The 13,556-nt window shown below is 43.1% G+C and overlaps 1 protein-coding gene across 1 annotated transcript in view; it reads left to right on the forward strand.

Moving 5' to 3' along the window:
* The window catches only part of SLC9A9 (solute carrier family 9 member A9), an 804,798-nt gene that overhangs the window by 47,037 nt on the left and 744,205 nt on the right, over positions 1–13,556 (forward strand). The window lies entirely within an intron of this gene.

Consider the following 13,556-nt stretch of genomic DNA (forward strand, 5'->3'; position numbering starts at 1 on the left):
TGCTGTCCGGAACGGGGCTTGGCTCTCTTTCACGCAGCGGATTTCCTTAAACATAGAAACTCACCCACCTATTTCTTTCCTAGAGTGACACTTCTAAAGAGTGACTGTCCATCAAATCTGAAAAGTGAGCACAACCTTGTATAGACTATCCCCCTGGCGTTATGTCCATTAGGGCCTGCTCCAGAATCTGACAGCCAGTGTCACTTACAGTCATTATCACCGATAAATCACTAGTGGCTCCCTCCACCCTCAAATGGTAAAAAATGGCAGCCTTTTACAAGAGTATTCACACAACCGGGATAAGTACCAGTCAAAAATATGTCGTATTAATAGGCACCCAGTGGAAAATTCTGCAAATTACGAGAGTGTAGGTTACCTTTAAAACTTTTAATGATAATACCTAATATAATAGGCCCATAATCAAATAATACAATTAAGATTGTGAGCCCCAGTGGGGACAGGGATGTGAGTGATGACAGTCTCTGTACAGAGCTGCGCAATATGTTAGCGCTATCTAAATGAATAAAATAAATAACTTGACCATTTGGTGCAGATTTTGCTGCTGCGGAAATTCCTGTAGATACGGTGTGGATTTAGGGTGCGTCCACATTTGACATGTCTACTGCAAATTTTTACCCTAAATCTAAAATGCATGTGTTGAGACTCTGCTAATTATAAAAAATAAATACAGTAATAAAATACATTAAATAATCCCCTTGTAGTAATTTAGCCTGCTTTATGTGTTTTTTTTAATTTACCTTACTTCCTATACATTGCTGACATATGTTCAGGCTGTAGCCTAGCTCCAGCCCCAAGAGGAAAGCGAGTTCCATGTGGTTGGATTGGGATGATCAAACTGTTATAACATTATGTGTAGGATGTTATATTCATGGATTACCATATTTTTCGCCCAATAAGACGCACCCCCTTATTAGGCGATGGGGCGAATACTAATGTGCGCTTCCATTATGGAAGCGCTCATTAATACCAGAGGACCAGGAAGCAGTGAAGGCTCTGTACTCACCACTTCCTGGTCCTCTGCTGTTGACTGTGTTGTGGCTGCGCACAGTGTAAGGGCACTCTGTGACAAGATGGAGAAGAGAACTGGATCCTAGGGGCAGTGTTGTCCGGAGAAGGAGAGGTAAGTTGATTTTTTTCATTATATTTGCTTTGCAGCATGGGTGTCTGATCTGAGGCATGGGTGTCTGATCTGAGGCATGGGTGTCTGATCTGAGGCATGGGGGTCTGATCTGAGGCATTGGGGTCTGATCTGAGGCATAGGGGTCTGATCTGAGGCATAGCTGTCTGATCTGAGGCATAGGTGTCTGATCTGAGGCATGGGGGTCTGATCTGAGGCATGGGGGTCTGATCTGAGGCATGGGGGTCTGATCTGAGGCATGGGGGTCTGATCTGGGGCATGGGGGTCTGATCTGGGGCATGGGGGTCTGATCTGAGGCATGGGGGTCTGATCTGAGGCATGGAGGTCTGATCTGAGGCATGGAGGTCTGATCTGAGGCATGGAGGTCTGATCTGAGGCATGGAGGTGTGATCTTAGGCATTGGGGTCTGATCTTAGGCATGGGGGTCTGATCTTAGGCATGGGGGTCTGATCTTAGGCATGGGGGTCTGATCTTAGGCATGGGGGTCTGATCTTAGGCATAGGGGTCTGATCTGAGGCATGGGGGTCTCATCTGAGGCATGGGGGTCTCATTTGTAGTATGGTGGTCTCGTCTGAGGTCTGATTGGAGGTCATTCACATTGGGGTCTGAGCTGAGGTCTGATTGTGGGTCTGATCTGAGGTCTTAGTGGAGCCTAGTTAACATTGGGGGTCTGATCTAAGGTTTGATATTTTTCTTATTGTCCTTCTCTAAAACCTAGGTGCATTATTTTGGGCAGGTGCGTCTTTTATGGCGAAAAATACAGTATATACTGTAGTTACATGGGTTGTATTACGGCACAGTGTGGGTAAACTATCTCCATAGTGACATTTGACCAGTATCCCTGGAAGGTACCTTCTTACTTTCTTCTCATTAAACAGTAATCCAGATTTTTAAAATTTACGGTTTATCCTTAGAATAGGTCATCAATATTAGATCAGTGGGGTTACGACTCCCGACAACCCTGCTGACCAGCGCTGAGACCTCTTCACTGTTAACATTGCACTGTACTGGGCAGCAGCATAGATTTCCTAGCATCTCACCAGAATTAAAACTAGAAACAAGTGGGCGCTGCAGGCTGATGGACAGGGGCTTGCAACCAGTTTCGGCTTTGAACTATCACCTTCATGGTCTGATGAAGGTACTCATTCAGTGCTGAAATATGTAGCTTTGGAATATAACTTCAATAAACCTGATACAAGATGCTGTCCTTACTCCAGCAGCATCCACTTGTCCCTTGGTGTTTCTCTTCTGATGTGATGTTCTTGTTGGACCGGTCATGCATCAAGGCATCCACTATGGAGGAGCAGCAGCTGGTCTATTACTGCTGAAAGCTATTGTGCGAGTTGTGCCTGGTATATGCACATCTCACCCAGGTGAGCAGTTTAATGTTACCCTGCTATACAGGTTTTCTATTGCCTGCAGGGCTCTGAACTATGGGACGCTTTTTTTTTTTCCATTTTTCATATAGGTCTTTACATTTAATAGTGGCTGTGTTGGTTTTTGCAGCCTTTTCTATTCTAGTGAATGTAAGAAAGCTGCAATATTAATCACAACTGCAACTAAAAGTATGGCGCTGAGCACGGAGCGATGTAACAAGGAGGCGGCCGCGGCACTCGAACAGTTTTTGCATAGGTTTTCTAATACAAAGAATTAACGTACTCAGGAATGAGAAGACTATACGTTACAGACTAGCAGTTTTATTGGCCCTGTTGAATTCTCTGAATCCTCAAGAGTCCATTAAAATATGCAAACTACAGAAAACAAATCCATTTATCCAAATGTGGAGATTAAACACAGTCATTTTAATGCAAAGTCAAATGAAGATGAACATCAGAAACACATTTTACCTAAATCAGTATAGTCTACTCTACAGCACTCAATGCCCCAAGAAAATCATATAATACCGTATTTAGAAGTAAATCATGTCTCACATTTTTCTGACACTAATTTCCTTACGACGAAAGTGATTGACAGCTGTCGTGTGTACAGCCAGTGGTCAATGGTTGGTGAGCATAGATAGGGGGTGCCGACTCATTAATTTGGTGAGTGAACCATTTTTATTCTTAGCAGGTTTATGCCGTTTGGTGTAATAGGTCCGCTATAATATTCTGTCCTTACATAGGTTTTTAAGCCCTATTATAAACTACTTCACTTTGCTCCCCCAACCTCATCACCCCAAGAAAAAATGTTTTCATTTAATTTCGACCTCTGCAATCCTGTTCTCTTGTGCACATGATTCATTCTGCTATCGTTCTACAAATCTCATTACTTTATGTATGTATTGCAGTCTGCAAATCACGGATCTGCAAAATATAGACATCTTCGCCTGCACCACTGTCCCTACCTGCTTGCATGATTGATCTGCCCTAGATGATGGCCCACAACTGGACGGTGGTCCCTTCATTACTAAGTGCAGGGGTCCACAGGGCAAGTACCAAACAGTAAATGTAGTGACAAATGCGCAGAGCAGATAACTGAGTCGATGGTTCAGAATCCCAGAACCACAACAGAACCAAACTGAATATTGCAGAGTCGTACAAGCCTAAGTCAGTATCAGGAGAATCAAATCTAAAGCCAAATCAGAAACCGGAAAACAGAAACGAACCAAGCCAGGAGGTCAATCCAGGAAGTCTCCACAAATCCAAATCGTCAGGCAAAGGAGTAGTAGTCAGAAACTTGCCGAGGTCCAACAATCCAAAGGTCAAAGAAAGTAATATAGCAGGGTTATGAGGAGTAACATCCTAATCACAGGCACCTGATTTTCCAATGATGCGACTGTGCAGTGTGTATACTAAACTTGCTGTTCCAGTAAGTAAATGGTGCCTTAACTGTCATAGTGACCGTAGCATGCTAATATACTGTAGTATGGGGACATTTGTTAAACCAGATACGTCAGGTTTGTGTTATAATAATGTCGCACAACACGCCAATTGCAACTTTTTGGGCTAAATTTAGGAGACACACGACTCTTCAAAGTGGTCTATGTTTATGGTAGAAAAGTCAGATTAGACCTGGATTATGGCACATTTGCTATCTGCAACACTTGAAATGTTACAGAAATGTCACATCCGACGCCAGACTGCCCCCTGGTGTAATTTCTAAGACTAGGGCCCCATGTACACGACCGTTCCGTTTTTTTTTGCGGTCCGCAAACCGCAGATCTGCAAAAAAACAGAAGCCGCCCATGTGCCTTCCGCAATTTGCGGAACAGAGCGGAAGGCCCATTGTAGACATGCCTATTCTTGTCCGCAAAATGGACAAGAATAGGACATACTATATTTTTTTTGCGGGGCCACGGAACGGAGCAACGGTTGCGGCCCGGATGCCGACCCCATTGAAGTGAATGGGTCGGCATCCGGGCGGCAAAATCTCCGGCTCGGATGCGTACCATAACTACGGTCGTGTGCATGAGGCCTAAGTCATACAACAAATACATAAAAACAGTGCACTGCTTCATAATTTAGTGCAACCACACAATGCAAAACCAGACTTAAAGGGGTTGTCTCACTTTAGCACGTGGCATTTATCAGGTAGAGAAAGTGAATACAAGGCACTTACTAATGTATTGTGATTATCTACTGTATATTGACTCCTTTGCTGGCTGGATTCATTTTTTCATCACATCATACACTGCTCGTTTCCATGGTTACAACTGCCCTGCAATCCAGCAGCAATGGTCATGCTTACACGGAAATATGATTCCGACCAGCAAAGGAAGCAATATGGATAACAACAATACATTAGTAAGTGCCTTGAATTAATTTTCTGTACATGATAAATGCCACTTTTTGAAGTGAGAGAACCCCTTTATAGTGACATGAAAACAATCTCAAATGATAAATGTTGCCCTACATGTTTAAGGCAGTTAAACAGTGATAATGGGATAATAAAAAAATTATAAAAATTATTTAAAACAGTCTGCAAAATAGATGAAATTTAAAGAGTAACAAAACTTTTAATTACGGTAGTTTTTTTTTTGTAAAATGTCCTAAATGCCCTAATAACACTTTTGCTAATATACTTTTATTAATGGATTTCTCTTTGCGCTTTAAATTTACTTTTCTGAACACTTTATGAATGTGGCTGCAGCAAACAGTATGGGCAGGAGCGCATTTTTACTAAATGCTGGCATAGCACATGGATAGCCTGTAACTATGTGCTATGCCAGGATTAGCTGAGTGGCTCCTGCCTGTGCCTGCTTCGCTACGAGTCCTGCATGCCATTTTAATATAAAATACATTTTCTTCAGCAGACATACATAAAAGTAAAAAAGACACTTGGGTGTCCACACAACTGTAATAATAATAATGTGATGTAATTGAAGACACTCTCTGTACAGCTCTGTAGAATATGTTAGCGCTATATAACCAGTGAAAAATTTATAATAAAGAAAAGTAGTATAAAACAATATATCGGTTGGGTGGGTGCTACAAAAAGTAGAGAAGTGGCTCAAAGTGATCACATTTATTATTAAATTATGAAACACGTGATCTGATGACATCACTCCACATTTCTATAACATTGTTATAGGTGATTTTATAAGTATAAGCGTGATAATATTCTGTGATGTCATAATTTTATTTCCACATTGGTAATTGGCGAGGAATAAATCTATTGTGTGACAATGCCCTGCCATCTTGTGGCAGACCAAACTAACTGCACTGTTAGCAGCATTTCCAATTAAGGCTATATTCACATGACCGCATCCGTTTTGTGGTCCGCAAACTTCGGATTCACAAAATGCGGATACTGACCCTGTGCATCCTGAACTAGGATATGTTCTATAATTTGCGGCATGGCCACACAGATGAGGGCAGCACAACGATGACATCCGTGTGCGGTCCGCAGTTTTTGTGGCTTCATAGAAATAAATGGGTCGGTATGCGATATGGAAAAAAAAGCAGATTGGGGGCAGACCGAAAATAAGGATGTGTGAATGAGGCCTAATGCTATAATAAAATTGTGTAGCTCAGAATGACTTGATTTTTTTTTATTATTATGGGCTTCCTCTTCTTTGCCTTAAATTTTATTTTTATTTTTTGTATACATTAAAAGTGAATACTATAATTGTTAGATTTTGCGTGTAGGTTATCTATGTCCTGTCCCTGTTTGTGAATTAAAGGAGTTTTTCTAGGATTTTGGTATTAATAGCCTATCCTTAGGTCTGACTTCTTGCAGACCCATCAATCAGCTGATTGATGGGACACAGTGAAGTGACAAGTTGTTTCTCCCACAATGCTGTGCGGTTTATAGCTTCAGTTGGACCTGTGGATAGCTGGTGTTTGGATCTCGGCTAGGTTCCTGGTGCTGCCATGGCTTCTTGGAAGTTAAGTGTTACCTTTCCCTTTGTATTTTGGCTTTTCTGTGTGTTGAATTTTGTTGTCATTTTGTATTAGGCCTTAGGGAGACTCCCGTTCATCCTTCCTTTTGGAGGAACAGGTTGTCTCATTGCTGTCATTAGTACCAGGATCCTTTAGGGTTAGCTAAGACTTTAGGTATTCCTGTGTATGAACTCACCTACCTCTGGGGTCTGTTCATACTGGTAGTCAGTCAGGGCTTTGGTTAGGGTTTTCATTAGGAAGTGTCTATTTTCTTTCCCTAGTTTTCAGGCCTTATTTCCTTTCCCCTTTGCCTCCTATGTTCGATGTGGGGTTTCCCTCCCAAACTAGAGCGTAATTTTGTTTGTTTGTTTGAGTGCAGCCATGGATCCAATTGCTGCACTGGCAGGACAGTAGCAAGGGCTATCTTTGGAAGTAGCCGACCTCCGCACGACCATCTCGCAGATTCAGAGGCCACAGGCTGTTGGTCCTGGTGGTAGTGTTGGAGACCAGGTCTCTCTGGAGACTAAAGTTACCCTCCCGGACAGATTCTCTGGGGGACGTGATACTTTTATTCTGTTTAGGGAGGCGTGCAAACTGTATTTTAGGTTACGTCCACACTCATCTGGGAATGAGAAACAGCGAGTTGGTATGGTTATTTCATTGCTTAAGGGGGATGAGCAGTCATGGGCTTTTCCTCTGCTGATCAGATCGCAGTCGGTGGATATATTTTTCAAAGCTTTGGGTCTTACCTATGGCAATCTGGATCAGATATCCCTGGCCGAAACCAAGCTGCGTTGCCTTCGTCAGGGAGATTGTTCTGCTGAGATTTATTGCTCAGAGTTTAGGAGATGGGCTACGGATACTGAGTGGAACGATCTGACTCTCCCTAGCCAGTTTTGTCAGGGTTTATCAGGGAGGTTGAAGGACGCTTTGGCCTTTCATGAAACTCCTGTGTCTCTAGAGGCTGCTATGTCTCTTGCCATATACATTGAGAGAGATCTAGGGGCCCCCACTTTGAGGACGTACTATCACATGATGTATTGTCCTCTTTGGGTGAAGATACTCCTGAGTTTAGATCTGGGGACAAACCCATGCAGTGAGCTACTCCTGGATCTGCTTTTAAGCGTATTAGTCGTAAGAAAGGAGTGTTTTTTTTCTGTGGACAGGAGGGACATTTTATTGGAGTATGTCCATACATTAAGCGTAAAAAAAAAAAGGGACTTTTAATTCCTATTTGACTCTTGGGGGGCTGAGAGGAGAGTCAGAAAATGTGCATTTGTCTTTGACTGGTAATACCTGATTTCTCCTGACTGCTAAGGTGGCGCTAAAGTAAAAAACTGTGGGGATTGCGGTGTTTTTCGACAGTGGGGCAGCAGTGAACCTGATTGATACTCAGTTAGTCCGTATGAACGGGTTGTCACTGAGTGCATTAGAGAAAAATATTTCAATTTTTGCTATTGATTCTGCACCTCTAGGTCAGAAGTGTTTATCGCAAATGGTGCATGATATCAGATTAAGAATCGGTGACTTTCATCAGGAATTTATCTTGTGCTTTTTGTTGGAGAGTCTCCCTGCGTCGGTGGTTCTGGGTTTGCCGTGGTTGAGCAGGCACAATCCAACCATCGATTGGCAAGCTAGACAGATTCTGGATTGGGGTGACTATCGCGTTGCCAATTGTCTTAATACATCTTTTTCTGTTTTAACTGATAAGACATTGCCTTCATTTATATCTGATTTTGCCAACGTATTTTCTGAGTGGATGCCAGGATTTACCTCCACATCGGGAATATGATTGTCCTATCAACCTTATTCCCGGAGCTAAGTTGCCCAAATCTATGTTGTATAACCTTTCTGGGCCTGAAAGAGGACACATAAGACCTTCCAAATCTCCAGTGGCAGCAGGTTTTTTGTTTGTTAAAAAAAAAGACTGAGGTCTTCGGCCATGTCTGGATTTCCGTGAACTCAATTGGATTACTGTCTGTGATCCTTACCCCCTTCCTTTGATTCCTGATTTGTTTAACCAGATTGTTGGTGCCAAGGTGTTTTTCAAGTTGGACTTAGAGGGAGCATATAATCTGGTCAGGATCAAGGAAGGGGATGAATGGAAGACGGCTTTCAATACTGCTGAGGGTCACTTTGAGAACCAGGTCATGACTTTTGGGTTGACCAATGTTTCAGCTGTTTTCCAGCATTTTGTGAATAACATTTTTCATCATCTTGTGGGGAGGTTTGTAGTCGTGTATTTGGATGACATACTAATTTGTTCTCCAGACGTGGAGATACATCAGGGTCACGTTAGATTGTACGCAAAATTAGAGAAGTTTGTTTTTGCTGTACACAAGGTGCAATTTTTGGGATACCTGTTGTCATCTTTGGGTTTTTGAATGGATCCAGAGAGGAAAGTCTGTGCTGTATTGGACTGGGATCGACCCGAAAACCTGAAGGCTCTTAAGCGGTTTTTGGGGTTTACCAATTATTACCGAAAATGTATTTAGAACTATTCAACATGACTAAGAAAGGGACAGATGTTTCAGTGTGGTCTGATTCGGCGTTGCGATCCATTTCTGCAGTTAAGGAGTGCTTCTCTTCTGCCCCTATATTGGTGCAGCCGGATGTTTCACAACCTTTCATTGTGGAAGTGGACGCGTCAGAGGTGGGAGTAGGAGCAGTTTTATCGCAGGGCCCGTAACCTGGTAAATGGCATCCATGTGCCTTTTTCTCTAATAAATTCTGCAGAGAGAAATTACGACGTGGAGAACAGAAAGTTACTGGCCATTATGTTGGCTTTCGAGGAATGGTGTCATTAGTTGGAAGGGGCGATTCATCCAATCACGGTGTTTACAGATTACAAAAACCTGGCTTACCTAGAGTTGGCTAAACGACTGAATCCACAGCAGGCCAGATGGTCTTTGTTTTTCACCATTTTCAATTTAACTGTCACTTATCATCCTAGGGTTAAGAATGTCAAGGCAGATGCCTTGTCACGTCGTTTTCCTGGAGGTGGTGATTTTGAAAATCCTAGCCCTATTTTGTCGGAAGTGGTGGTGATATCCGCCCTATACCCTGACTTGGAGGTGAAGGTGTTAGAGGCTCAGGGAGACACACCGGATTCCTGCCCCTCTGGGAAATTGTTTGTGCCATCGGAATTGCTTCACAAGGTGTTTGAGGAACATCACTGTATGGTTCTTACAGGACACCCTGGGAGCAGATCCACTGCCGACCTCATCTCTCGTTGATTCTGGTGGCCGGGGTTGCGTAAGTGTGTTGAGGACTATGTATCGGCATGTAGTGTCTGTGCACGCGCTAAGGTGACACATACTCTGCCTTCCGAATCCCTACTTCCGTTGCCCATCCTGTCCGGACCATGAACTCCATTTAGCTATGGATTTTATCACTGATCTGCCTAATTCATTAGGAAAGACAATTATTTTGGTGGTGGTTGATCGTTTTAGTAAAATGGTGCACTTTATAGAGTTGTCTGGCCTACCTAATGCTAAAACACTTGCTCAAGTGTTGGTTGACAACATTGTGAAACTTCATGGCATTCCCTCTGACGTGGTTTCTGATCGTGGGACTCAGTTTGTGTCCAGATTCTGGAAGGCGTTCTGTACTCGGCTGGGGGTACAACTGTCTTTTTCTTTGGCTTTTCATCCTCAGTCGAACGGACAGACTGAGCACACTAATCAGAGCCTGGAGACTTACTTTAGATGTTTTGTCTCTGAGAACCAGGAGCAGTGGTTGTATTATGTCTTCTATAGCCATGACGGATCTGTCTTGAACACCATTGAAAGTCAATGGGGGACGGATCCATTTTCTATTGTGTCAGAGAAAACGGATCCGTCCCTATTGACTTACCTTGTGTGTCAGGACGGATCCATCTTGCTCCGTACCACATCGTGGACAGAAAAACTCTGCTTGCAGCGTTTTTCTGTCCATGATGGGGAGGCAACGAAACGGAATGGAATGCATTTTGGAGCATTCAGTTTTGTTCAGTTTTGTCCCCATTGACAATGAATGGGGACAAAACTTAAGCGTCTTTTACCACTAATGAGATTCTATGACGGATCTCAATAGCGGACTTGAAAGCGCTAATGTGAAAGCCTAAGTCGCAGTTTTTTGGGGCATATGGGTTTCACCCGCAGTTTGGCATGTTTTCTGGTTCACAAACTTCTGGTATTCATGAGGAGGAACATTTTTCGTCATCATTATCATCTATATGGCGGAAACGTCAAAATAACTTGATTAATATGGCCAACAAGTATAAACGTGTGGTTGACAGTAAACATATGAAGGATCCGGACCTACGAGTGGATGATTTAATGTGGCTGTCCACAAAAAACATTAAGTTGAAGGTACCTTCTTGGAAGTTGGATCCATGGTTTATTGGTCCATATAAGATCACTGCTATTATTAATCCTGTAGCTTTTCGTCTTGAACTTCCTCAGGCTCTGAAAATACATAATGTGTTTCATAAATCATTGTTGAAGCGATATGTTGAACCTTTGGAGCCGTCTTCCCTGCCACCCGCTCCTGTCATGGTGGACGGTAGTTTAGAATTCCAGATCGCCAAGATAATTGACTCTCAAACTCTACGTAGATCTCTTCAATATCTTGTTCACTGGAAGGGTTATGGACCTGAGGAGAGGATGTGGGTACCGGCATCTGACGTGAATGCAAGAAAGCTTTTCACAGGTCTCACCTGGTTAAGGTCGGTCCTGGGTGCCCGGAGGTCACTCGTAGAAGGGGGGGGGGTACTTTCACGGACGTACCAAGACATACAGACACCCCCAAGACAGTGAGTGGCAAGAGATCTTTGAGACTGGCAACATGTGGTTTGATTAATGGATTAATAGGCGTCTGTGTTGTTTCTGGCACTGGCCACACCCTTAACCTCCAGGTGTTGCTATTGTGGTCATTTGACTTTCCCCATTTATAGTTGTTTCTCCCACAATGCTGTGTGGTTTATAGCTTTATTGGACCTGTGGATAGCTAGTTTTTGGATCTTGGCTAAGTTCCTTGTGCTGCCATAGCTTTTTGGAAGTTAAGTATTACCTTTCCCTTTGTATTTTGGCTTTTCTGTGTGTTGCATTTTCTTGTCATTTTATATTAGACCTTAGGGAGACTCCCATTCATCCTTTTTGGAGGAACAGATTGTCTCATTCCTGTTATTAGTACCAGGTTCTTTAAGGATTATATAGGAATTCAGGTATTCCTGTTTATGAACTCACCTACCTCTGGGGTCTGTTCATACTGGTAGTCAGTCAGGGCTTTGGGTTAGGGTTTTCACTAGGAGGTGTCCAACTTCTTTCCCTAGTTTTCAGGCCTAATTTCCTTTCCCCTTCCCCTTCTATGTTCGGTGTGGGGTTTCTCTCCCACACTAGAGCGTGACATTCACAGCAACTCCAACTCCAGCAGAGGTCAGAATAGAAGAACTGCAAAGTAGTTTTATATCTGTCAGCAAGGGAAGCAGAAAGACTGAGGACAAAGCGAGGTCCACATACACCCCGTGGGGTTACGGTACTGTGCAAAACCATACCTGTGTGATTCTATAGATACGGGACTTTATTGTTTCTTTAAAGCCGGCTGGAGCAAGCCGGTCACTGCTGTTTACTGCCTTATTGTTTTGTCAAGATCAAAAGACAACCACTGCTTTGCTTTCACTGCTGAAAGGCTGCTGCTGGGTTCTTATCTGAAGGCTACCATTGGGGTAGATCCCTACACCTCATTGTAGTTCAATAGCGCTCACAGAAATGACGAACAGTTTGTGAATTTAAAAATCCACGATGCATTCATTAATTTCTTCGGCATATGGATGGGATATAAAATACCTTTCACATACATTGCCAGCTGAATATTAGTAGATTTTGTAAGAATCTAGGATAACAGAATCCTTAATATGTGAACATGGTCTTAAACTGCGCTCGCTAACTGCACCTCAACTGTGAATGGAGATTGGCCTTAGCTTCGTGGTTCCATAGTTGCTCCTACGTAAAAGGAGAACATACTGTGCACTATATGGACAAAAGTGTTTTCATACAGTCCCGTTGCCACAGGTGTATAAAATCCAGCACCTAGCCATGCCTTCTGCCTTTACAAACTTTTGCAAACAAATTAGTCATTTTAAAGAGCTCACCATATTCAAGCGAGGTACTGAAACACAGGGGCATAACTAAAAAAGGCTGGGCCCCATACCAAACTTTTGAATGGGCCCACCTTCCTTACACATGGCATAAATAATGTGCTATTCTCTGGGTAGGTACGATTACTGCAATACCAAACATATGTGATTAGTTTAAGTTTTACTACTTTTGTACAATAATGGCACATTTCATGGAAAAAAAGGACAGTATAGGAACATTGTAAAATGTGTGATGATTGTGTGGACAAGCTCTTATCTGCACACTCCTTTTCTGGAACAAGAGACCTTCTCATATGAGACAATCATAGAAGTCTATGTTACCCATCCTCCTTTGGATATGTACAGTAGTTACACAGGGAGAGGAGGATCTATGTCTCTCTCCTTTCCCTGCAGCCTGCCGGCATGTCCACCACTGCCCCCTCTCATCTTCTAGGCTGGCCGAGATTATAGGTAACCGAAGGGGGGCTGATTTAACTTGCTGTATCTCATTCTGTATGACAGCAAGAGATATGAAGACAATCTGAGCTTTAAAGAAAGACTAGGATTGAGGTGCTAGCTACCAGAAAGCGGGGTCGCCAAGTACTGTGGTGCATAGTTCATATAGGGCACCAACACCCTTCTGACTCAATAGCTGCCAGACCTCCTCTGTCGTTAACATCAGCACAAAAACAGTGTGCCAGGAGCTTCATGACATGGGTTTCCATGGCAGAGCAGCTGTATTCAAGCATTATATCACCAAAAACAATGACAAGTGGCAGATGGGGTGGTGTGAGGGACATGCCGCTAGACTCCGGAGAAGTGGAAACATATTCTGTGGAGGTACAAATCCTGCTTCTATATCTGGAATTCTAATGGGTGAGTCTGGGTTTGGAGGATGCCAGGACAATGTTAACTGCCTGACTGCAATATGCCACCTGTAAAGTTTGGTGGAGGGAGA

This window comes from Bufo gargarizans, chromosome 4, assembly GCF_014858855.1.
Source record: "Bufo gargarizans isolate SCDJY-AF-19 chromosome 4, ASM1485885v1, whole genome shotgun sequence".
Taxonomy (NCBI): Eukaryota; Metazoa; Chordata; class Amphibia; order Anura; family Bufonidae; genus Bufo; species Bufo gargarizans.